The sequence below is a fragment of the Atractosteus spatula genome, chromosome 2, assembly GCF_055471065.1.
Source record: "Atractosteus spatula isolate fAtrSpa1 chromosome 2, fAtrSpa1.hap1, whole genome shotgun sequence".
In the NCBI taxonomy this organism is placed as follows: domain Eukaryota; kingdom Metazoa; phylum Chordata; class Actinopteri; order Semionotiformes; family Lepisosteidae; genus Atractosteus; species Atractosteus spatula.
Window position 1 is genome coordinate 77039702 of NC_142707.1, and position 24870 is coordinate 77064571.

A 24870-nucleotide genomic window follows, 5' to 3' on the forward strand; every position below is an offset into this window, starting at 1 on the left:
TATAAACTTATAAAATATATAAAATTATAAACTTAAATATTAACATTAGTTAATAACAGTTTTTGAGTGAGGACTGTGCATTACTCTCAACTAGAGGACATTGCTCGAAATGATCACTGCCCATTTTCCAAGGTCAGTTTTATATGTTTTCTGTGGTAGACTCACAGTACTGTAATTTATTTGCCAAGAAATGTATGTAATCACTTTCCATCCTCTTACACAGAAGATTTTACATTTTACAGAATGAAATACAGAAACATTTTTTTATTTGTATCGTTCCAAAATCTGCAAACATTTACCCTCAATACTAAGAGCAAGTCTTGAAGATGACAGTCCCATTCATTTTCTTACAGATTAGAAAGGCTTTGATATTCCTCAATCCATTTTAAGAAGTTTAACGTGTTATGTAATTATTCCCAAAGCCTCATTAATGTGTTCAAAATAACATGTTCTATTTCAGCCTGCATCTATTGTCTTGTGATTGATATATGTGTCATTGATAGCAAACCCATACTCTTCCAGCAAACAAATCAATGCTTTGGGGTGCCTCTACACATGAAGGGTCTCCTAGAAATATTTTTAATGCTTTAATAATTTTTCCTTTTTCCTCCTGATACAGATATAGATCCAGACTGAATGGAACACATTCTCTTAGACTGGAGCCTGAGATAAAATAGATTTAAGACAGAACTGCTTGTACCAGAGGCTTCAATGCATTTTACATATGAGACTATAATATTAGCAAAGGCTTTACGAAAGTGGATGTTCAAAATCCACAAAATCTGTTGTGCACTAGTTCTGTGTTGCATAAAGCATTACAGGTTCCAGTTGTGGGTATGAGCTCATTGCTCATTTTAACCCTTAATGCATTTTTAAATACAAGTTGTGTGATTTAACAGCAAAGCCAAACTGTACTGTTTGTTCTTTCTCAGAAAAAAAAATAGTAAAAAAGTGCACCTGAAATATTCCGCACAAAGGGAATATCATTAAAAAGATGGCTTTTATCATCTCATTCCTTTTTTTTCCTCTATACTCTGTTTCATTTGTCAAATTTGTTATTAAAAGCTATGTTGTCATGGTGATACTGAGCTACCGTATTTAAGCATGACATAATTTCCAATTTACAGTACGTAAAGGGTTTTTGTAAATATCTTATAGCTATTGACGTAATCTCATAACTGTTCTTTAGCTACGGGGAATAATTGTGGACATAGTAAAAAACTGATAATTTAATCAAAACAGTTCAAATACTTCCCTTAGAAGTCACAAATTAAATCACTGTCCTGCACACCTAATCCATCTGCTGTAGCTCTCCATACACGCCGATGAATGAAGATGACATTGATAAACAGTATGTCCATAATGTTAATCACAGTCTTTTGTTGTTATATGAGCATTGAATTTTGAACAGCATGCCTGCTTATTAAGTGCATTTAGATTGTAAGTTTAATTATCATGATAAAGTATGAGTAGTAACACTAGATATATGTGATCAGCGTGTAGTTCTAATCTAGAAGGAGGCTCAGGCAGCTCCAGAAACCTGAAAGTGCAGGAAAACCTTGCAGAGCTCAGCACTGTAGTGGAATAAAGATTTTGGTCGTACAAGCTTTATTTAGCTAGTCCATTTTTTATTGGCACATGGAAGGAAAAAATTAAATGATAGTTTAGAAATTTAAAGTATTTTAAAAGTTTCTGCTTGGAAGTACTACGGAATTCTCTGTGTCCTTTAAACCAGACATCTCTGCAGTAAAGCACATTTTACTACTTACAGTAGGTCTTCTGAAGGTAATCCTTCTTCCAATTAGGAATTCAGTTCAGTTCTCTTTAGTTTGTCATATGCACAAGTGCAATGAAATGCCCTATACATGTAGAATTCTGCATTAACATTTTTTTAAAACTTGATTACTACTTACAATATTAGTCATTATTCTCTTTCGATTCTATTATTTCTATTCAAAGGAGTGTCACAAGTGCATACAGTATTTGCATTTTTTCCTGCTCTCACGAAAGACACATTCTCTGAATTATTGTGCAAACTTTATGTGAAGTATCCGGGTTTGTCATAGGAGTACCAAAGTGAAGTTGCATGCTGTAGCTGGAGAGTGCCAGCTAATTAATGTGCAGGTGCATTATGAAAAGTGCTTTTGCTTACTGAGTTCTGCAGTCATGAGATGATAATTGCAACTTTGTCAGATCATGCAAGGCAGGTGTTTGTTACTGAAGATGAAGACCTAGGTTCCTCTTGTAATAATATAATAATTAACTTTATTTTATATAGCGCCTTTAAAGGTGGCTTCTCAAAGCACTTTACAGAATGACAACAACAATAAATTAAAAGAACACACAAGATAAAACACAATTTCAATATACAGAGGAGACCGTGGATGGTGGTACTAAGAAAAGCAGAGGGGTGAAGAATGGAACCAGTTAAGTAAAGGCTCTTCTAAAGAAAAAGGTTTTGAGTCTGGATTTGAAGGAGTTTAGAGAAGGTGACTCTCATTGGGGAGAGAGTTCCAGAGCTTGGGGGCATAACAGGAGAAGGCCCTGTCACTCTGTCATACAATGTAGACGGGCTTGGGGGACAGTAAGGAGACCAGAGTAAGAAGAGCGAAGGTTGCGAGGTGGGGAGTAGGGCAATAATAGTTCAGACAGTTACTGAGGTGCCAAGCCATGGCAGGGCCTTACAGGTGAGCAGGAGGATTTTAAAGTCCACACGGAATTTGACAGGAAGCCAGTGCAAGGACTCCATAATAGGAGTAATGTGATCATTTGCACTAGACCTGGTCAGGATTCTGGCTGCTGAATCTTGAACATACTGCAGTTTGTTCAAAGTAGATTTAGATACCCCAGCAAGCATTACAGTAGTCGTTTTGATAGAACACAAATGTGTTGATCAGCTTTCCAGCCACAGTTAGTGATAGCATAGGGCATAGTCTAGCGATATTTCTGAGGTGAAAAAAAGATGTTTTGACAGTATGCTGCACATGTGGGTTGAATGTTTAGCCAGAATCGAATATAACCCCAAGGTTTTTCAATTTAGATTGAAGCTCAAGTACAGAGCCATCTACAGATAGGGTTACAGGATTTGCTTTACGAAGTTGATGGGGGTACCAATAAGCATGACTTCAGTCTTGTCGCAGTTAAGATGAAGGAAGTTTTGAGTCATCCAAATTTTTATGTCAGAGATGCAATTAGATAGAATAGAGACAGCCACATCAGTGTCAGGTTTGGTATGGATGTATATCTGAGTATCGTCAGCGTAGAAATGATAGCTGAGGCCATGTGATCTTAAAAGCTGACCAAGTGGAAACATGTAAATGCTGAAGAGCAAGGGGCCCAGTATTGAGCCCTGAGGAACACCAGACTTAACAAGTCCAATCTCAGACCTGTACCCACTAAAAGAGACAAAGTGACAGCGATCAGTGAGGTAAGATTTGAACCATTTGAGAGCAGTGTCAGAAACTCCAAACACAGTCTCAAGACGAGAAAGTAAGACGTTATGGTCAACAGTGTCAAAAGCAGCACTGAGATCAAGAAGGATGAGTATACAGTAGAAAGAGAACCAGAATCAGAAGCTATTAGAAGATCGTTAGTGACTTTGACCAGAGCAGTTTCTGTGCTGTAAGTTGACGGAAGCCAGATTGGAGGGGTTCGAAAAGGTTGTTTGTCATGAGGTGATTATGTAACTGAAGTGTGACAGCATGTTCTAGAGTTTTTGCAAGAAAGGGTAAGTTGGAGATGGGGCAAAAATTGTTAAGGTTGTCGAGAGCCATGTTAGGCTTTTTTGGCACGGGGGTAATGGCAGCAGTTTTAAGGACCATTGGTACAGTGCCAGTGCTTAAGGATTCATGTATAATATTGAGGACAGTGTAGCCCTTAAGGCTCTGCCAGACTGCTGCTTCACTGAATATGTTCAGTGATTCCAGGTTTATTACACCAGCCAGGCTTGCTGCTGCTTTCACATTCTCTTCTTCTCATGTGCTATCAGAACCACAGTCTCCCCCGATAGGGTGCTTATGAGATTCTCACCTCAGTGGCCAATGAAAATAAGCCTTTAATCCATGATCATTAAAGGAGAAGATTCGTCCTTAACTGAGCAAAGAAAGCTCACCTACATAAATCACTATACTGCAGAGGCCTTCTGTACAAATGAACTAGATAAACCATAAAATTGGCTTATCAGTTCGATATTATATGAATTTTCAGTGCTTTACCTGGACAATGCATTTTTAATGAAGTGTAGAAGTAGAAATAGGTGCACTATTTAAGACTCCAGAGCAGAAAATTGAGATTTTTGCTTGCATTGACACAAAGAATTCACCACAACAATGTCAAACATGTAATTGCTTTGCAAATTGATATTGCAAATTGTGCTTGTCAGAGTACTGAAACCCCACACTGATTTCAAATTAAATCAGTGGTTCTGGAGGTATGGCTTGTGCCATTGTCTCCCTGCAGTAAATGTGCACTGAAATATTCTACAGGTGTCACAGTTGTTGTCTCTACCAAACACTTGCCAGCCACATACCTCCATACCTGGCATGAGCGCCATGAGACACATCTGGGAATGTAATGAGTGAAAGCTACAGAAGAATCTAATGCACAACTTCAGCAGCAACAGTAACAAGTTCACTTTTGGCCAAATCTGGGTCATGCTGTAGTAATGAACAACGTTGAGTCTTTAAAGTGTTGACTCAGTGATATTGATTATTGCGGTCGGATCCAGATTTTTCCAAATAAAAACATGTATTAATATCTTTAGTGCATTAGATCATGGTCATATCACAGACTGTTTAAATATAGAAAATAATGTTTTTTATGGAAGAGTTTCTTGTGACATCTTGAACTTTTCTTTATTTTTTAATTTTCCTGTGGGCAGCTCTGGTTTGGATATGGGGTTTGTTATTTCATGCTTAGCAGAATAAACATTTGTTTATTGTTGTCGAGGCCCCTGCGGTAGTAATCGTACTTTCCCCCGTGGGGGTGAAGTCTCAGGGATGCTCCAGGCACTTTGCTGCAGATGGAAATGAAGGAAATTTCCCATGAGCACCATCTCATGTTTGAACATCAGTTTTTTTTCCAAGCATTTGTTGATTAAACTAGATAAGCTGATTCTACACTGCTTCCACAAATCGGCTTATAAATATTTATAAAATATATAAATATATTCATATATATACATATATAGGAATCATGTATAAGAACAAAAATGCAAATGGGATTGTTGCAGGCTTCTCTGGATGTATTTATTTGCATATGGGTCCCTTAATTAGGATGTCTGTACGTACCTAAAGGTGAAGCTCACTTACTCTGATGGCTTAGGTACTTGCCCTTCTGTATACATTTTTACTGACAAAGTCTTCACTGTGAATGGAGTTTTTCTCTCATTTACAGGGACAATGTAAGGTCTAGTGTAGAGTTTTGACAAAATCACAGAACACATGGCATTTCTACTCTGCTTTCTATAATCAAGAGGACAAATGCTTGGCAGATGAAATCTGAAATTGGCAGGTGAAAAGCGACCCACACAGGAACAGGAACGTGCAGGTAGTGGACCAAAAATGGAAACACCAGTGTGCCATCGCTCAGTAATCACTCGCTTCACGCCTGGTTTATGGAGGTGGAAAATGCATTCTCAGGCATTGTACCAGAATATCCCATAAACGCCTGATTCAGATCTAGTGACTGAGCAAGCTTTAGGATAACATCAGCGTCACGCTCATCAAACCCTTTGTGCTCTGTGGATGACCCAAACCATGCCAGGAAAATTCTCTCTACATCTTAGAATATCAAAACCCTTCACTTGTTGGCCCCCAGCACTCAGGGCTGTAGGGTTCACAAATGGCACCCATGTGTGCCAAGAGCATGGTGAAGGCTGAGTCATCTGACCAGATCAAACTTCCCTGCTGCTCAGTAGTCCGTTGCCTGTGCTCTCACAAACCTGCTCGGCTTTCTGGACGGCCAATGATGCAGCTGGCTGTTCGTGCCCCAGTCCGTTGATCTGCAGGCTCTCGCCTGTTTTTCCTTGCACTTCCAATGAACACAGGGATATCACAATCCTGGCGTGTGCACCTCTGCCTGCAGCGCTGGCCCGTTGCTGAGGACGTCTTTCCCTCGGAGTTCAATGTTGACGTCACCTTGGACGCCGCTGCGCATAACGCATCAGTAAGCTCAGCTGTCGTGGTCACTGAAGCTCCTGCTAAATACACCCAAACAACACCCTTGTCTCCTCTAGATGCCGTGCTGCCTGACATTATAGGTAACCAGGCCCTTCAAGGTTTTTTATACGCGACCCTAAGCATGCTGGGATGTTAACGCATGAGCTACACCTGTGTGGAAGCCTCTGCTTTCAGTATACTTAGTGATCCTCATGTGCCCAGGTGTTTCCATTTTTTTTGCCGACTATCTGTATTCTAAACGTATCTGGGTGACATATCCATGCATTTGGGTAAACGTAGGCTGAGTCGTCTATATGAAATCTTGGAGGGGTGCACAGGATCAGTCCACGGAACTGCTTCAGTCTCTGCAGTGAAGAAAGATTTTTTTTTCACCACCAATCAGCCTGAAAACCAAGATGCTCAGCTTCTGCTTCTCGATCGAAGGCTGGCTCAGCGCCTGCCCAAGCACCAGTCCTCGTGAGGGGGACCCCAGGGGCCCGACCTGCTCTGCCACAGGCCACTGCTTGTGCTGACCCGACGAGAGCAAGGGAGAGGGGCCGGTTTCATGCTTGGCACCACCGAGGATACAGACGGCCATCAGATATACTGGGCAAAAACCGCACCTCGCCGCAGACATTCGTTTGCAGGAGCTCATGAGGAAGCAAGAGTAGAATAACACTCCCGCCCCCACCCAGCTACCAGTGGCAGACAGCCTGGGGAAGAAGCAGCACAACTGCTTTCATTTCTTTTTGCAAACTAATAAATATCCAGACACAGCAAGATGTGCTCATTGCAGCACTGGATATGTGACCGGTTCGTACAACCAGTGTGTCAGTGAAATAAGCTGGAACCCATGTAAGAGAAAGACTGCTGACCACCTTCAGCTGCGTCTGATCTCGGCTTCAACATGTAAACTGATATACAGTATATCAGGGAGGGAGGGGGTGTGGCATTAATCCTGTATGAATTTTGCATTTTGTCTTTTGGAAACTTCCTTCCTCCTTGTGCTTATCACTTACAGGAAACATTTTTTTTATAATCAGAAACACTAAAACCAACAGAAACTAAAACATTGTAAGTTTTGTTAAACACAGAATTCCCTCTCTCTGTGTAGGAGACAGACAGAGGCCAGGGATCATCAAAAACCAAGTTATGTACTTAAGGGGCAGTGCTTGCATTGCAAATAGCTGTGCTGAAGAAATATGGAAAATAAATGACATGTACTGTATATACTGTAGGCAATTATGCTTTGCTGAATTTGTAAGGGTTTATACATTATCTAAAGATAATGAGATGTACAAAATTGGACTACTAGCTTGTTGGAGTTACCTGTGTTTTGAAATTAATCCTACACAATGGGCTGTACAGAATATATAGTCATCCTGAGGCATATAACAATATACAGAGGTCAAAGTTATTAGGGGTTTAAGGAAAGGATGTTTTCAATGTAGAGTTATTAATTATACTCTCCATTTATGCAGGTCTTGTACTACAGTGCTGGAGAGCCTAGTCAGTGAAAACAATTGATTTTACAATCACTGAAATATAACCTTGACCCATTTGTACAGAAGTCCTTTTCCATCTCCTTGTTCCCCTATGGGAGGCAGGCGGCTCATAATACTTTCATGTTCCAGAGCTGCTTCCCCTTTCCCAGTCATGTCAATCAGCATAGAAATTAATTGAAACCCACAGTGCAGGAGCCGGAGAGCCGCTCAAGCTGCAATTCACGCAGAACACTGGTCTGCAAAGCTGCTGATTGCTGGTAATTGACCAGAAGACGCAGAGAATGATCGAGCCGAGGTTTATGTACAAAGTAAATTGAAAAGTTTCCGACTTAATGGAAGTCTGACAATAATAGCTTTTCCAAACCCAATCAAGGAGGAAAAATAATATCTTTGACCCCCCTTGATGGCTTAAAAATAACAAATTAATAATGAAGTTCCACCACTTGCACTGATTTATTTGTTTTTTTCTTTTTTCCATTATAATTTATGATTATGCAGCTACATTTCCTTTTTTTAATTTATTTGTGCTGGATTCTCTTTTTTTTCCCTAGTATGTCACCAAATATCAATTTATTTTTTAGTTCTACTAGTTGCATCGCGCAAACAGCGAGCATCAGTATTTATCAATTAGTTATCAGAATCTTAAACAGTTTAAATTGGAATCTTTTTCTTCTCCATCATCTGAGCTACTTCAAGAGTAGCAGTGTCCCAGGCCACCAACATAGTGATCAAGGCTGGCTGTAGCCAAGGTGTGGACCTTTGAAAAGCAAAATCTCATGTCAGTATCCTAACAAAAGAAGAAGAAACACCAGGCTCTGTCCAATGTTTCCGAATAGTCGTCTTTGCTGCAGTCATCCAAGTTAAGAAAGGTTGCTTGTCAGGCATTGATAGTGTTGACTAAGCTATATCATAGAGTATCAGAACTTCAGGGAACTAAAGTCTTACTATATAGCCCAAAACAGAACCCACACATTTCCAAAACATTTTGATTATAGGGCACTACTAAAACATGTAATTAAGTGCTCATTACCTCAGATGTCCATAGGTGACAGCCAGGATCTGTTGATAACCTCAGCTGAGCTCACCTTAGTGGCCATGACCTTTTGGATAATACATAAATACTACCCCAGACTCCAGCTTGTTCCACGTAATCAGAAACTTTTTTAAGCCAGAGTTATCCAATTCAAAATTTCTACGTATGGAGATACTAACCATTTACTGTGAAGGTTTAATTAATTTAGTGTTGTGTCAGGAAATGTTTGGTGCAGAGAAATGAAGAAAATATAGGTGAAAATTAGTTGGCATTTACCAAAACCGGTTTTTAAACATCCATTTTAGATGGTCATTTAGGATCTATAAAACGTTACTTCAGTTGAATTCAGCAGAAACATCATAAAACCCATTTGTTCTATTTCAGGTGGCAAGCGAACAGACATCTGTCTGCTACAGGATGTACAGTGCGTGTGTTCTAGGAGCTCTAGAACATAAACTATAACTTAACGCAGTGTCAGTGTAATAGGATTTAAAGTTGTTGCTGGTATACAGGAGAGAAGAAAACATGTGAATTCCTGTTCTGCACAATTTATCATGTTTGCAGATGGGCTCAGTTGTGTTTTCCAGTTTCTCATGTTATTACGGTTTTAACTGCAGTAGGCTATAACTTTGCTTTCACATCAAGACCAACATTTCCAATTCATCTTTTAAATATATAGATTGTCTGGCAGGCATATCATGTTTGGTGTATTCTCATTCTGTTTTTCATGCATAAGCTATTTTTCTTTCAGATTTTGTAGTAAGTCTGTTTTAGATTGAGCCACTCAGATTATTTTTACATTCCTTCCTGTGATAATCGCCATAGATCTTTTAGGTAAAGCTGTGACTTGATGAGGTAGAAAACATTGTTTTTTAGAACCCATGCACACGTTTCTCTCGTGCACCCTTGTAGCCATTGGTATTTGTTTTATGAAGACCTTGATGAGGATAAAGGGTCCTGAAGTCAGTAAGAGGCTGACATCAGCTTAATGTGGCCTAACCTGGCTAAATTCAATCAAAATGCATTGTCAGTCAAAGCTGTCATTTGATCAGGCACAGATTTCAGCCACCAGCATGCTATATTACATCTAGCCATACAAGTTGCTGAGCTCTGTGTTGTACAGTATGATTTAACGTGTCTTGGAACTTGCTGCTTGCCTGAGCTGTAGAATTTTACTCGGTCTACAACAGATTACTGAAAACAATATGATTAAGATATTAAGACATAGGTGACCTTTTATCTGCAAAGCTAAGCTTCAAGTCCGTGGTATTAGGCTGTATTGTATACCTTTTTGTTGTGCTGGTTTTACATTTACTGTATATTTAGTGATGAAGTATTAACAGTAGAAGTGTTCAGTTAACCAGTATCCTTGAAACTTGGACTTTGTATGTTTTCCTGTGAGGTGGTTTAAAAGATCACTGTGCTCCACAACAGATATTATTTTACTGAAAGTCATGTTGCTGCAGTAAAGTAAATTACAGTTAGTATCGAGTAGGTGCATTCTACGTGTAGTTTAATGTAGCGTTTAGTTCATCACAAGGCTATGATTTAACATGCTTTCATTAACAGACTCTGTTGCCATAGGCAGTGGGTTACTCCTCTGGCAGTTATGAGCACTTTTCTGCCAGACATGTCTGATATTGCCAGCCTCCAGTCTAATCTCATCAGATCGAGGGGCCACAGCGAGACAGCAGCTGCTTAGTGCTGCGACAGCAGACTTCTAAGAAAAAATGGGATTTGATTTAAAGAATTGTTTGTGAACCAGTAGGCGGCACTTTTCTTTCGGTGCTAGAATTCCCAAAAATCAAGTATGGTGCCTGTCATTTATTGCGTGAGATGTTAAACCCAGATCTTAACTACTTGGTCATTGAAGATCCCAAGACACTGCTGATAAGAGTACGTGTATAAATACCAATTTCCTAAAGTCAGCTTTATTGTCAAACCAACCCTTTGGGTTGTTAGGAATGTTTTGTTGGGTGATTGAAAGATAGAAATAACTGAGATACAAAAAAAACAGACACAAAAAGAGAAAGAAAAGTCATAAATAACATTCATATACAAAATACCAAATTATTCTACATAATGGTGAAGATGGAATCCACAAATTTACCAATAATTACTTGTATGACACTGTTGCGTTAAGAGACCGAATAGCTTCAGGGCAGGTGCTCCTCCTGAACTGCTCTTTCTAGATTGGACACATCTCAGCCTTCTTCCACAGGGAAGGGGCTCGATCACTGGAAACGCTGGGTGGGAGTGGTCACTAATAATCTTCAGAGTTTTTTTTTATTTAAATGTGTTGCGTATATGGAACCAACAACTAAATTCCACTCTGCTTGCACAATGTGGCCCCACAAAGGGGTAATTCTGTGTTATTTGGTACATCAGTTTCTCTTTTCTCTTCCTGGGGGGCTGTTCTGTAGGGACGTAATTCCTGCTGTTTAACACCAGGTACACTGCAGGTTCCTTCCTCTATCTGGACATCTGAGGGTCCGGGGATCTCTTCTGAAATTCACAGAGAACAGTGTTCTGAAGGATTAGGGATGCAGTTAAAGACAATGAGTACAATGCATTGCAAACAGAAATGAAGAAGGATATTAGAAAGGCCAAGAGAAAAAAATATACTGAAATGAAGACTAAAATAAACAATAAAATGTACTACAACAGAAAAAGAACTATCATGCATAAAATAAAATATATGCAAGTCTAGAATGGAAAGTTCTTGGCAATGCAGGGGAACTGGCTTATATTCTAAAGTTTTTACTTATATTGCTAACTAATGAAGTCAGCGACATGCCTCAGGCAGTGGACGGACAAAGATCTGTATTTGATGGTATAATTATAGAAGTTCAGGTGGGTGGCTGCGTCAGCATGCATAGGCTTCATGCACAAAGAAGGCTCCTCTGCCGAAACGTTGTGTTTTCTTTCTTCTCTTTTCAGCATGGAATAAACCTATTACTTGTTCCTAACTATAGAAGATTAATAAATGCTATAAGCACTCAAGATGAATATACCCAGGACCCGATAGTATCATAGCAATTGCACTCAGGGAAGCGAGATGTTATTAAGAAGCCATTAAGTCAACTCTTCCAGCAGTCACTCAAGACAGGAGTAATATCATAAAACCCATGGACTAGAGAACTGCTCATCTAATGCCCAACACACTAATAACAAATCATTTAGAATATTGTGTACAATTTTGTACTTCATATTATAGAGAACATTGGTGATCTAGAATCTGTATACATTCTGGCCTTCTTTAGCTCCAAGTAAGGAGCTCCCCGATTACACAACACATCGGGGTTTAGTGGCTGGAAATTTGCAACGTTTAGTGAAATGACATATAAATGTCATATATTTCCTGTAGGAACAATGTAGATATGAAGGATTCAGGACCATAAGGGGATAAACTTTGTCTATGTGACTTAAAGCTAGAGGCTTTTCCACATAAGAAATAATGGAAGAATCTAATTTGTGGTCCCTATTCCACAAATCTAATTCATGGAACAGAAACCACAAAATAGGGTTTTTTCCTCCACACACTGTTCCAACAGTTAAAGTTATTGATCACACCTTAATCGATTGGTTCAATCAGCAATGTATTGCATGGTGAAACGAATTCACCTTTAGTGCTGGGGATTAATGATCCATAATCTAAGTCAAGTGTAACAGCACTGTCTACAAGAAGAAGAATTTTTCATGTTAGATTTTGCTCTTCACAAAATGTTTTTCATTTTTGGAATAAAATAATTAACAGACCACCTACTGGCTTTTGCTGCCTTTTGGTGCCTTGAAAAACGACGTGAGAGCAGGGATTGTTTATGCCGAGTTCCTCGGTTCGTCAGCGATGTCGGTCTGAAGCAACGCAGAGCAGGGCCACTGAATCCAAATCCTCAACGCAGAGACAGAGTCAGCCCGTCACCTCGGTTTAGAGTCAAGAAGGCACAAGTGCAGTTTTTCCAACTGTTTTCTACACTGTAACAATGGCTTCAGAATGTATCAGATAACTCACATGGCCTAGATGTCTGAAGACGCTCTTTTAAATGAAAGTCTGTATCGTATCATTTTTGCTTTCTTAAATCTTTTAAAAACAGATTTTTAGTTGGTTTTACATGTGTTGTTTATAAGGAGGGTTTGGTGAAAAGTCCATTCTAAACCATGCAGAAATGTCTTTGTAGTATTTATTTTCTTTAATAGTAAGTAACGGTTAAATGGTCACCCTGTTGTATCCTTCAGCAAGGTGCTTTACCCAGACCACTTCAGTCAAATTCCTGGCTGGATTTACAAGAACAAATGGAAGAGATTTCAGTGATGAAATTCAGTTTTATGAATTCTAAAATGTTTGAGTTGAGCATTCATACATAACCATAAACATGACAACTGTAGGCTCTATGTAATTATGTACACATATATTTAATGTCACTTTTAATATTTTAATCATATTTTGTCTTTCTAACTTCCTCAGTTTGGTCATTTAAAATGAAACATTGCGTTTCAGGGAAGCAACTTTTATCAACCTAGTGCAGCCAGTCTTTATTTATAATACATATAGCATTTTGTTTTGTTGTTCTGCACAGAGTGTTTAAGGATTAACTTTTGTGATAAAGAAACCATTAATATCTTTCCTAGTAAATGACTTTTCACAAGATAGCATGCTCAAAATTCAGAAGATGAGCACGTATAACGATGTGCCATGTTTTTAAATGCAAAAAATGATGTATTTCAATGATGTATTCATTTAATACAGTCACAGAATTGATGGACAATACTTTCCATTGGTGACATAACACCTTTCATGTTTAGAGGGCGTAGCCGGTATGAGATTTAATTGAGCAAAATCTTGAATAAACATACCCATCATTTTGAGTGATAATTGGAAGTTTCAAAACCTTTCCATGAATGGTCATATATGACATCTAGCTCTAAATGTTATTTCTTTTCTTTATTTAATTTCTCTGTAGTTGTCTGGATGTTTCTCTGATTTTATGTGTTTGTGTTTTTCTACAACATTGACAGAAGTGTGCAGGTGTGTAAATGACATGCAGGCAGGAGAGAGGAACGAGCTGCCTCTTGGACACAGACCTGTAGTTTCCTAACTAAAAACCCAATTAAAACATCAAGTGATACAGATTTATTTCAGTCAATAAGTTATTACCTCCAGGTCTGGTTTTGGTAAATGAAAAAATCTTTAATATTGAAGCTGCGGGTTAATTCATATTGCAAAGCCTTGACCTCACCTGGCACATCATAAATAATTATTTTTTTGTTTCAGTAGTTTTCCACTACCCTTGAATATTGCTGTTTTAAGTGAAGCGCTCAAATGAAAACAGAGATGCCCATTGTATCATGTGAGAGACAGGAAATTCAAGTTAAACTCATTGCAACATATTCAAAAATATTTAAACTATATATTTACTACAGTTTTACAAACTCTTCATAAGTAGTTTATCAGTGTGCAGATGTGTCAGTGATAGACATTATAAAGAACCATATGCCTAGTAAATCACATTATAAAAACAGAAGTATGAGAGGAGTTACTGTACAAACGGCCTCTGGAAGAAATGCTTCTGCACTTTTAACAAGGAAACAACCCCCTGCGGAGTTCTAGGTGGTTCTGGTCACCCTTTGCTCCTGCTGTGTCTCTGCTCTGGGCCTTTTCTTTGCAGTGTGTTGTAAATTCAGCTAGAGGAACTAATGAATTGGGGCTCTCAGAGCTTAAATGTTACTTATAAAACCATTTTAACGGCTTTGATAGTTATCAAGCATAATTGATTTTTGTCTAGGTGCTTTTAGCTGTAAAATGTGTGAGGCTGAAGGTATGTACATGTAGTACTGTAATTTAAAGTGAAATAGAAATGGAACATTTTGCTTGTACCTTTTTGTTGAAGTAGAGCATTGAAACAGTGTCTGATACATTTCTTTTAAATGATTAACATTCCCATTTTATGTCTGGACATTGAGCTCTCATGCAGGGATAAAATGAGTATCTCGAAGTACTTGGTAGCATGATGTTTTGTTTCTTTCAGTATATTAGTAGTGCATTTTGAGAGGTATCTTTTTCATGAAAGCTTGGAAAGGCTTAAGAATTGGTTTATAAAGATATGAGTCTTCTCCCTTTCTATTTCTGTCAAGAATGTGACTTATGGAAGAAAGTTTTGTGTTAACAGAAAGTTTTTGAAATGATGCTCAGTTATCACCATTGTTGATCCCATTAAAATTAAAGTTCTATGACATGAAAGTGTAAGAAAGAAAGAAGACAGGCAGTGCCAACAGAATCATAATCACTGCTTTGTTTTGACCCCAAAGAATCCCAATGAAGTGTAACATCCACCTCGCCAGCCATTTTGCACCAGCAGTGCCAGTACAGAGCATATCAGGGGAAGAACTGAGACATTGATTCACCGGGACGTTGGTGAAGCCCAAGTAGTTTATCTAGCTTCGAGTTTAACACTCCTACTCTTATGTGCAGTGCCATGAGATCTTTAGTAGTCAAGTAGTCAAGGCACCAGTTTAACATCTTTCCCAAAGGACCTCCTCCGGCACCATATCCTGTTCACATACTGAGACATTGAATTGTGGTTCAGGAGAAAGAGCGCCACCTGTTGGTCCATCATCACTTCTTTCATTACCATCCCAATACTGGACCAGACCAAGCTTGTGATGATCGTAAGTGAACACGGCCAGTGCTGCTGCTTGATGATTGACGCTGAGGGGACAGGATCACTGCTACTGCTTGATGAGTGACGCTGAGTGGACACGGTCACTGCTGCTGCTTGATGAGTGACGCTGAGTGGACACGGTCACTGCTGCTGCTTGATGAGTGACTCTGAGTGGACACAATCACTGCTGCTGCTTGATGTTGACTCTGAGTGGACACGGTCACTGCTGCTGCTTGATGTTGACTCTGAGTGGACACGGTCACTGCTGCTGCTTGAAGAGTGATGCTGAGTGGACACGGTCACTGCTGCTGCTTGAAGAGTGATGCTGAGGGGACACGGTCACTGCTGCTGCTTGATGAGTGACTCTGAGTGGACACGATCGCTGCTGCTGCTTGATGAGTGACGCTGAGTGGACACGGTCACTGCTGCTGCTTGATGAGTGACTCTGAGTGGACATGATCACTGCTGCTGCTGCTTGATGAGTGACTGAGTGGACACGATCACTGCTGCTGCTTGATGTTGACTCTGAGTGGACACGGTCACTGCTGCTGCTTGATGTTGACTCTGAGTGGACACGGTCACTGCTGCTGCTTGAAGAGTGATGCTGAGGGGACACGGTCACTGCTGCTGCTTGATGATTGACTCTGAGTGGACACAATCACTGCTGTTGCTTGATGAGTGACTCTGAGTGGACACGATCGCTGCTGCTGCTTGATGAGTGACGCTGAGTGGACACGGTCACTGCTGCTGCTTGATGAGTGACTCTGAGTGGACACAGTCACTGCTGCTGCTTGATAAGTGATGCTGAGGGGACATGATCACTGCTGCTGCTGCTTGATGAGTGACTCTGAGTGGACACAATCACTGCTGTTGCTTGATGAGTAACTCTGAGGGGACACGATCACTGCTGCTGCTTGATGAGTGACACTGAGTGGACACAGTCACTGCTGCTGCTTGATGAGTGACGCTGAGTGGACAGGATCACTACTGCTGCTTGATGATTGACACTGAGGGGACACAGTCACTGCTGCTGCTTGATGATTGACGCTGAGTGGACACGGCCACTTCTGCTGCTTGATGAGTGACACTGAGGGGACACAGTCACTGCTGCTGCTTGATGATTGACGCTGAGTGGACACGATCACTGCTGCTGCTTGATGATTGACACTGAGGGGACACAGTCACTGCTGCTGCTTGATGAGTGACACTGAAGGGACACAGTCACTGCTGCTGCTTGATGAGTGACTCTGAGTGGACACAGTCACTGCTGCTGCTTGATAATTGACGCTGAGTGGACACGATCACTGCTGCTGCTTGATGATTGACACTGAGGGGACACAGTCACTGTTGCTGCTTGATGAGTGACACTGAGTGGACACAGTCACTGCTGCTGCTTGATGAGTGACGCTGAGGGGACACGATCACTGCTGCTGCTTGATGAGTGACGCTGAGTGGACACAGTCACTGCTGCTGCTTGATGAGTGATGCTGAGTGGACAGGATCACTGCTGCTGCTTGATGATTGACGCTGAGTGGACATGATCACTGCTGCTGCTTGATGAGTGACACTGAGGGGACACGATCACTGCTGCTGCTTGATGAGTGACGCTGATTGGACACAGTCACTGCTGCTGCTTGATAAGTGATGCTGAGTGGACAGGATCACTGCTGTTGCTTGATGAGTGACGCTGAGGGGACACGATCACTGCTGCTGCTTGATGAGTGACGCGGGGTGGACAGGATCACTACTGCTGCTTGATAATTGATGCTGAGTGGACACGGCCACTGCTGCAATGAGTCTTCTAAGAAAGAAAAGTACTTTGGTGTGGTTGTATAGGAGCTCTGCATGAATAATACAAATGCACTCCATCTTTCTTCATTACTTTGCCAAGAAGTCAAAATAAAAGGTCAACACAATATGAAAACAGAATGATATTTAAAAATATGCACACCTGGCATTCCATGAATCGAGTTGAAATATTTGAAGGACATAAAGCACCTAGAGCACGCGTTGTATTCCAGAGAAAAATGATGTTTTCCTTCGTCGTAATGAACTTTATCTAGATCCAGCTTGGTGAAGCTCATCCGCAGCTGTGGTCCATCAGGGAGTGGGAAGATCTACAGTCTGAGCTGGAGTCAGCCACAAGGTCCATAGGCCACTTCCACTATTGCAAGATTGATCGGGAAGCATGCATGCTGTGCACATAAAACATGACTTGTACTATATAAATTATTTTACACTGGAAAATGCACCAGGCTTACATTCTCTGTGAATACAGAGCAGTGCAAAACGTCATCCCATGAATAGCCAGTCATGTTATAATATTACTCTTAAAAACTCATCAAAATGTGACAGAATCTCTCCCAGACACCCATAGCTGTCAGCTGGTATTGTGTTTGACTAAAACTCTTTTAACACAGAAGTGGTGAGCTGATACATTATAGCTGTGATGATTAAAAGCCTCATGCCCGGTTGATAAATTGGAAAGTGTGTAGCAAATTTGTACTTGGCATATACAAGTAGAGGTTAAAAATGAGAAACTGAAAAAATGAAAAATGAAAAAAATGAAAACTTCAGGTGAAGCTCACACCTGAAGAAGGCTCCACGGCCGAAACGTTGTGTTCTCTTTCTTCTTTTTTTCAGCATGGAATAAACCTATTAGTTGTTCCTTTGCAGCCTACGCATGCTGACGCAGCTACCCACCTTAAATAAAACTAAACTATTGTATATGGAATCCCATTCTTTAAATTAAAATGGAAAAAATGCAGCCTGTAAATCATGAAACTCATAAAAAGTTTGCCTGTCTGAATAAAAGAAAAACATCTGTTTGGTCCAGAATGCCAAAATGCAATGGACATTGAAACAGTATCATTCTTGATCGACGATTTATTTTCTCCATGAGGGAAATAGGCACAAAACTGTGCCTTCACTCCAGGATAATGTGCAATTTGGTTACGTCAGTGTTCATATACACATGAACACATGATGAGGCTGTCTTGCTTGGAGCTCTAAGCAGTGCAGTGCAGTTTGATTCTTATTACATTGTTATGCTGCATTGCATAGCAAGTGTGTCTGAAACCCAGGAGATATGTGGTTTATTAAGACACTGCTGCACGTACAGGATACGTTATTTTGCAGCATTTTTTAAATATTATATTAAAATACTTATCAGCATCTAAATGTATCATGTCAAGTTATTCAAATTTCCAGATGTACTGCTATAGTGAAGTTATAGTAAACTTTAACTGCCTGGAATCTGTCCATCTCTGTAATTTACCTGCTGTATAGCTACTTTTGTCCATCATACTGTGTGAAATACTACTAGGTCCTGATTCTGAAAGCTGCAAGGCTGTGAATCCGAGGTGGTACAGAAGGCAGTACTGACAGCAATAAGCCGATGAGGAAACAAGCTGGTCTCTGTCCATGAGTGAAAAGAACAGTTATGACCTACATGAGGCTATTTTGACCATACAGCTACATGCAGTATATAGCCCGTGCTGGGCTTTGCATATGGTGGAAAAAGAAATCGCTCATTTTCAAGAAAATACGATCCTGCTTTTGACATCTGACAGCTGTGTTTTTGTAAAAGATTTTTTTGGAGAGTTTGATAAATCTGCTCAAACCTTTGTGTTGAAGTTGGCATGAAAATGAATGTCCTTGTCAAATTAAAAGGCAGGTATGGATGGGAATATCCAGAACCTGTTCTAGCTTAATGCAAGCTTCATGAAAGCGTGATGAGCTGGAAGTGACGGCACTGGTGCCCCTGGGACTGCAAAAGATGACTTTCACACCATCTGAAGATGATGCTACCTTGATTAGGTTTATAAATATATCCTTGGAGCACTTCCAGTTGCTGATACCCAAACTAAGTACAGACAGAATTAGGTTTAGTTTCTGTGAGGCCAAAGGATATTTTTAGCCTCTTGTTCTGTATGCATCCAGGGGTCTCTTATTGCTGAAAGGAGAGTCAGAAGAGAAACAGCAGCGTGGTTCAAAGATCAGCTGCATGGCTTCCCTTCTGCCGTTGCACCTTCCTACCAGTTTCAAGTCATTATTTGAAACTCATTCTTTGAGTTTAATGATTTGCCTGTGATTTATTGTTCTTGTGAATGATGAAAGTGGTGTTACCTAAACCATAGTGACTAACAAAACTTTCAGGTTGCATTCCCTTAATAAGTTCATTTCATCCATACATCCATTTTCTAACCTCTTCTTCCAGTTCGTGATCACAGGGGAGCTGGAGCCTATACTGGCAAGCAGCGGGCGCAAGGCAGGGTACCCTCTGGACAGGACGCCAGTCCATCGCAGGGCACACACAGACCACACACGCACACACTCACACCAGGGCAAGTTTTCCCAGATGCCAGTTAACGTACCAGCATGTCTTTGGACTGTGGGAGGAAACTGGAACCCACATGAAAAAGAACATACAGACTCCACTCAGATAGCACCGGGAGCCCTTGTGATGATATAGACATTTTCATAAAATGTGTAAACAAGTTTTAATGTAACACCTCTCAATTCCAAAGTTACAATCAAAAACAAATGAGCTGAGAAACAAACTATGAGAAAACTCCACAGCCAAACACGTTTTTCTTTTTTTTCCACTTTTCAACATTGAATTAACCTCTACTTGTTCCTTTGTCACTCACATAAAGTTGCAGCTCCCCATTGTAACCTCTTCGTTATAAATATATCCCTGTGTACGCCAAGTGATTGAAGAACAACTAATTTTAAGAAAGAAATTTCTGTAGGTGACCAACATGGAAATAAGACCTGTATTTACTGTTTAATTGTATTTACTAGATACAGTGGAAGATTACTGTATTATTGTAAATGATACCTGACAAACACATTAAGCATACATTTTTTAAAAAAACATTAAAAATGTGGTGCTATAGTAACTCAGTTATTGAGAAATCAGTGATCTTGGATCAGAACTAATAATTCACAGAACTAGGTATTTGCCCTGGCCATGTGCTTCCTGTGCTTCAAGACTGCCAAAGTGGGGTTTACTTAAATGAAAGTAAAAGCTCTGCCAGAAGTAAATTAAAATCTTCACGTACGCTAGTTAAATTGTAAAGTTGTTAATCATTTTACTTTAAAAAGACAAAAAGCAGATGAGACAAATCAAGTTTCTCCTTTCATGGATTTAATAGCTCATTACAAGTGTCACTGTACTGTATGTGAGAGCTCTTGGTAGCATCGTGTGCTTCTCCAGCAGGGTCTCTGTGTACCGAGTAGGCCGACTCCTGGGAAGTCTCTGCCACCAAAGCATTGTAAGATGGATTTTGTGTTTTATCTAAAATGTTCTCACATGGTATTCTTATAAAGAAAATACAAATAAATGATTAGCCTGTATTATTTTGTTGATACTGTATGGAATATTTATCCCATAACTTTGTTGTACTTTATGTGGTAGTTTTTCTTAGTATTACCTTATTATATTGTTTAATATCCTCACTCATTATATATGTGATTAATACCAGGCATACATTTATTTACATGTCTTGTAGAAAACAGTTAATAAAATTAACAGGCAGTGGAACATCTGCAGCTTTTAGAAGTGTTCATCAAAAAGTAGGCTTAGTCAAATGTAGTTTTGAAGAACGTCAGTAAAAAAGGGATAGAATAAAGGACATCAGATAGTATGTGTTAGCTTTTAAAAGTGATTTCCTGTTGGTTAAATACAGAGCTCATGTGAGGAAGAACTATATTTAGGATACTGTAACATCTCCTTAGCTCATGACACCTTGTACTCAAACTTGTGCGCTTGCGTTGGAAAATAGCTTTTAAGTTGAATTATTTCTTCAGTCAGGGCTATTCCTTTGGATTCATTTGCTCACATGGCATGGAATTGTGGCTTGATTTAGAGATTTTAATTATGTCCTGAATGGTGAGTGTATATCTGCCAGTGCTGAAAGCGCAGAAGGAGCAAGCCGAGGAAGATATATGGTTTTCAAATTGGAAAAATTTATAGGGAATGCAAGGTTCTGTACCCATAGGCTTTGAATATAAGCACATTGACACTTTTCTCAAGTTACTACATTATAGCTAGATTTAATGCCAGGGCCTATCTTGGCAATGTCATGTTTTATTTTATGCACTCTGCACATCAGATAACATAGTGGCAGTGTTTTTTCAAGGCAAAATCTTTGGAAAATTTCAAAATGCCAAAATGATCTTGGCTTTTTTTTGTCTGAGGCGGTTTTAACCCCCTTTAATAATGTTAGGTTAGCACTGTACAGTAAAGCTTAGGAAGCATGTATTTCAGGCATGTCCTTGTGGAGAGAGAAGGACAGAAAATGTGCCTCAAAAATTGAATCTTGCAATGCATTTGATTGTGATGATTGTAGAGCTACACTGTACTGCACACAGCAGTATATATTCTGTGGAGTGACTTGTTGTGCTACTGTAGCTAATGTAAAGTTAAGTAAATTAATGGAGATGTTAAATTAAGAATGAGATCATCTGGGATTTGTGTTGATGTGATCTGCAGTGAGGAATCCTGAATATTGATGGTGGTTTGGTTGCAGATGAGAACTGAGAGCAAGTCACCTGTTCTCCGTTTCTGTCTTGGGGACAGAGTGTTTGTATTAAATTGACCAAACCTGGAGGACAGTAACAACTCTGCCGTGCGTTATTTTAATCCAGTTAGGGAAGATTGTCGGTACCATCCAAAATGTTTTGATACTAATTTAATATATTTGACAGGTATATTTAATATATCTGGCTTTGCACTGCATTTGTGTCTCTAGTGTTATACATACTACTGCATTTTATTAAAGTGCACTTTAACTGTACGTTTCTGTATATATATTCCACAGTTTATAGTGCTATAATGAATATCAGGTGCTCTCTAATATCCAACCGTCCATTTTCTTACCTCTTTGTCCAGCACAGGGGCGCAGGGGTGCAGAAGCCTATAAGGCAGGGTACTCCTGTATGGGACACCAGTCCATCGCAGGACACACACAGACACAGCCACACCCTGTATGGGACACCAGTCCATCGCAGGACACACACAGACACAGACACACCCTGTACGGGACACCAGTCCATCGCAGGACATACACAGACACAGACACAGCCTGTATGGGACACCAGTCCATCGCAGGACACACACACACACACCGGGAGTCAATTAGCCCACCAGTGTGTCGCTGGACTTTGGGAGGAAACAGGCGCGCCCGCAAGCGCATGGAGAACACACAAACTCCACACAGACAGCACCCCAGGTCTGGAAGTGAACTCGGAGCCCTGGCGCTGCGAGGCAGCAATGCTCACCACTGCCTGCTTTCTTGCATCGTATCAGTAAAAGTAAATTATGGCTAATCATGAAACAGCATGGCAAAAGCACGGACATTGATTTTATTTAGTAAACAGACAAAGATGAAGTCTGAAGAGACAGCTCCTACCCTTTCATCTTCAGGACAGTACATTCCCAATCACTTGAAGCTTCACGATGCCTAGTTATTAAATATAATGTTAGTTACCGCGGACTTTTTGCAGTTTGATTTATTCCTCATCTATGCTTTCTCTTCTATTTTGTTTGATCACATACAAAATTAAAATAAACCTTATAAAGATTAAAGGTCCAAAAGCAAGTATACATGTGGGTATTTGTAACACTGTATATCATGAAGATTTCTTTATACTGCCTCAGAATAAATATTTTGTGGTTCATAAAATTTATATTACAAGATGTAATCAGTTTTATAATGAAAACCAAATTATTTTTGACACCATCTCTACAAATAGAGCAGATTTGACTCATTACCATTTATATAAACACTTGCATCCACAATGAGGATGAGTGATTGAACTATTTTTCTATTACTTCTCTCTTGCTCCTCACTGTGCAGATTTTAACAAGCTATTTTTTGTTCCAAGTCATGAATTCAGAAGAGATTGGGGGATTGAGCTTGCAGCAATGTAATGTGTTTTTGAAGATTCCTGTTATTTCTAGATTTGCATGAAAAGTTAACATTTCCCTTAATTCAGCAAAGTCTAATTTGTGAAAAAATGCATAATTGGAAAACATTTTGTAAAGTTTGCCAGGTGGAAATTTTCTAGAACTGTTCTCTTTTCCACTGCCTTTAGTTTCCAAGATATTGAAGATTTTTTTAAGGCTTTTACCTTCTGGATGTTTGCTTTATCAACAGAAGATCTTGTTTGTAGTGAACAGATATCCCAGGGCTTTGAATTAATTCTTGTTGATGACTTCTTGTACTTTGTTGTGCTCTGATTTCCAGTTGAAAGCACAATGGTCTGAAACTACTGATGTTTCCAAGACCCTGTCAGATACTGTAGATTGTCCTACTTTAAAGCATAATACTTTAAGAGCCATTAATTATTATGGGTTTTGATTGCTAATATTAAGAGGCTTTTGTTATTGATCTCTACGGATATGGATACAGGTTTGTCCAGCCTCCTGTTTTCTCATCCTGTCCCAGGATGGGCTGGCAGTGTGCAGGAATCTGATTTTTAGCAATGTGAAGGTAGCACATCCTTTATGAGTAAACCTGGGTGTAATTAATGTTGGAGACTAAAGGTTGTCAGGTAAGAGGTTACATTTGCTTTGTGGTTTCTTACTGGATTTACAACCAAATGTGAAGACATCTTGCAAAAGCGTTAGTGTTTATCAACAGCATGGTTTTTTTTTCATAGTAGGAGAGTTGCCACAGATTAAATGTGACACGTGCTCTGCACTCATCACTGCCAGCTGTTCTTAGGTCTGAGTGCCGTATACTACTGTTCATTTCAGTTCATGTCAACACATTGCTTACCGTCAGTGTATACAATATCTGAAATTTTAAAGGAAAGTAATGGTCATTATTTATACAGACATAAATAAAGTCGAGAACGAAAGTCCACTCAAATTTAGTAGCAAGATGATTTGGAATTATAGGTTTTCGTTGGTCCAGGTACACTGTATAGACCTCCTTTGTTACAGGGCTTGTGTCATCATGACTTACTTGAGATGCAGTCATATGGAACTGGCTGCCGGACCTCTCACGCAGTTTTTGAAACAACCTACTTTTCTGCCTCCCAGGTTTCCCCAGGATTTTTAACACATCAGCCATTAGATGTGCTTAAGGATTTGACTTCAGTAGGGGATATAAGTGTATTATGATTCCTTATCTAATACAGCTGATCTTCCCCTTGGCTGCAGGGTGATTATTTTGCTTTTTTAAGCTCTTCAGCTGTTAGCATGGCCACTCCTTTAGCAATCTAACTGCTTGGTATGGTGTTAATGAAAAATGTCTTACATACTTTGTCTTATAGACAAAAGGTTTAATAATCTAAGTGACAACAGCGATTATTTTTGGAGGCTGTGATTATGCACTATTACCAGTCTTGCAGTCAGCTATTTGTCTTAATAATTGGTATTGGCATAAAAGTGTAATCTGGGTGACTCAGAAGGAGATTTCTTGAACTTTCAGTAACTGGTAATTGAAATTTGGCAGGCATTTTAAGAGGGTGGTGGATTATCATGTGATCACATTTAAATT

The 24870-nt window shown here is 39.7% G+C and overlaps 1 protein-coding gene across 1 annotated transcript in view; it reads left to right on the forward strand.

Annotated features, from left to right (window-relative positions):
- The window catches only part of man1a1 (mannosidase, alpha, class 1A, member 1), a 191910-nt gene that overhangs the window by 137480 nt on the left and 29560 nt on the right, over positions 1 to 24870 (forward strand). The gene's annotated exons all lie outside the window — the stretch shown is intronic.